At 37.7% G+C, this 2,837-nt stretch overlaps 1 pseudogene; it reads right to left on the reverse strand.

The window, feature by feature from the left end:
• Positions 1-1,137: 1,137 nt before the first annotated feature.
• On the reverse strand, positions 1,138-2,095 carry LOC110564774 (olfactory receptor 10X1-like; annotated as a pseudogene).
• Positions 2,096-2,837: the final 742 nt, after the last annotated feature.

Here is a 2,837-nt window from a genome sequence, read left to right on the forward strand (position 1 = left end):
ATGGACTCATAGGTGTGAATATTTCAACCCATCGTTTGTCTTCATAAAAATATTACATAAACTAGAGTTAAAATTACTATTATAATCTTTATGTCAATTTACATGTACAAGGCCACATACCCTTGATAGGAGTCACAGAGTTGTTTGACAGAAAAATATTGAGGAAAAGTTTCAACAAAATTTTTTTGTGATATCTGTCACTATGCTATTACCTAAATTGCACAGTATTTCTGTTTTGTTCTGGAAATTAAAAAATAAATTTGGTGGTATGTTCATCTTGTTTCCTCCTTTACACCTTACCAACTCTGTTAAAATTATTGCTAAGTTTATTTTTGGTCAAAAACTGAATTTCATACATAACATATCAACACATGCTTTTGAATATACTCAACACAGAGATTACAGAAACATCTTCACATTCAGCTTTCCCCAAAACATAAAATACATAGATATAGAGATTTTGAATTATTTCCTCTAGTCTCTAAAGGTAGAATGCATTGTGAGGCAACAGTCATAAATACGGTATTGTTAAAGTAATTAGTAGTTGGGGAGGGTAAGTATAATCAAAACAGTGTCATAAACTGGAATTTTTTAAAGAACTAATAAAACAAAGTTAAAGTTCAAGAAAAATATTAATAACCAGTGATTAATATGCTGGAGTATTTAGCAAATGGGTTTTCTATGTATGTGCATGTGTGTCTATATATACATAACCACATTTTCACAAACAAATAGCTGATGGTATTTTATAAAATGTTTTTTCTATTAGAAATAGCTTCCCTCATGAGAAATTCAACTTGGCACATTACAATCTTTCAAGAAATATTTACTATTTGCATCTTTAGATACTGAGAACATCTCATGGCACAGTGGTCCCACTGCTGCTTTCATTTTTCTCCTGCTCTTTCCTTACTTATGAGCCATATGGAGTGTCCAGATGTTGGCAGAATCTTCATATTAGTAGGGTTATTCTCATGGTAGTGGAAAGAATAGAAATTGGATAATTTCCTGACCAAGCTTATAAAATGCCTGGGATAGGTTAAGTCAAAGTCTCAGTCATGTGCTCCTGGATCTCACCTTTTCATAGAGGTCACAGAGCAAATGTTCCATTGGTACTTTGGGAAGTTAAACAATATATTACAGCAGCAGCAAAAGCCCAAGGTCATATATCAAGGCCACTGTCTTGCTCATAATCTTTTAAAGAACATTCTTCATATCCTTATTTCTGGGGCTGAATTTGATGGGAATGAGGAAAAGGATAATGACAGCATAAAGAATTGCTATGAGTATGTCATCTCCCACCAAATCTTCTGGCTTCAGATAAGCAAGAGATGCAAAACCAAACTGGATGCTGACGACAGAGAGATGTGAGGCTCAGCTGAAAAAAATAATGCCTTTTGTTTAACCTCAGCTAAACAGATCTTGAGGACAGAAGAAAAGATGAATACAAAAGTCAAAAGGATGAGCAAGAATGTACCCAGCAAACCCAACACTGACATCAGTGTGACAATGAATTCTGTGAAGTCACTGTCTACGCAGGACAGCCTCACAACTGCCCTCATGTGGCAGAAGAAGTGTCTGATGAGGTTAGGTATGCAGAAAGACACCCTGAATATCAGTGCAGTCTCTATCAGGGAAACCAAGAAGCCTCCAGCCCAAGCACCGGCCACAAGCTGTCCACACATAACATTGGTCATCAGAAGAGGATATCTGAGAGGGTTGCAGATGGCCAGGAAGCGGTCATACCCCATCAAGGTGAGAATGATGCAGTTTGTTCCACCAAGACCCAAGAAGAAGCACATCTGCAAGCCACAGCCTGTGACTGAAATGCTCCTGTCCTTGTCCAGCAGATCCACCAGCATCTTGGGGATGATAGTCAGGGTATAGCAGGTCTCAGAGAAGGAGAGTGCACTGAGGAAGAGGTACATAGGGGTGTGGAGAGATCTGTCCACCCAAGTCAAGCCCATGATGGCCAGGTTGCCTATTGGAGTGAGCATATAGAGGCAAAAGAACACAGCAAAGAGGAAGGTCTGTACATATGGGTAAGCAGAGAAGCCAATGAGAATTCCTTCAAGATTGTTTCGTTGATTGTCATTGCTTGGGTTTCTGAAATGTGGGGAAAAAAAAGAACAAATAAACCTTCAGTTCTCCATATTCTTTAATATACTCAAATAAAATGCATGGTATGAATAAGACAAATCATAAGAATACAACATACACTCAATTTCTCATTCAGTTTAGCAAAACTCAGCCATGTATGTAGATGATGTGATATCCTTATTATACATTCATGCATATCTTCACAAACTCATTATTAATGACATGATGATTTTCAATGGGACCATTCTAGCCTATTTAAAATATTTTATCAGCTGATAATTTAATATTGGTGAAATATTCCAATTTGTATTCAGACAAAAGAGACTCAGAGGCATTAGCTGAGCTACATTTGGAGAAGACTCTCAGCACTCAAGTAGGCTGAGGAGTTTGCAGCCTGAGGAAATTATTCAGTGGGTACCACATTTGCTGAACAAACATGGGGCTTGTAGTTCAAAATTCAATACCAAAATAAATTCTAGGCTAGCCTGTATCCCATCACAGAAGATGTAGAGACAGAAAAGCAGGGACAACTGGCCATCCTGGATAATTAGAACTAGAGTCAGTCTCTGACTCCAGAAGAGACCCTGTCTTGGTGAAAAAAAGCAGAGAATGATTAGGGAAAACACTCAATGTCAGTTTTGTGCACACTCACGTGCACACATATAGGTTTGTGTTTGTGTGTGTGTGTGTGAGAGAGAGAGAGAGAGAGAAAACACATACTCACACATAAACATGAA

Source organism: Meriones unguiculatus, chromosome 11 (genome assembly GCF_030254825.1).
Source record: "Meriones unguiculatus strain TT.TT164.6M chromosome 11, Bangor_MerUng_6.1, whole genome shotgun sequence".
Classification (NCBI taxonomy): Eukaryota; Metazoa; Chordata; class Mammalia; order Rodentia; family Muridae; genus Meriones; species Meriones unguiculatus.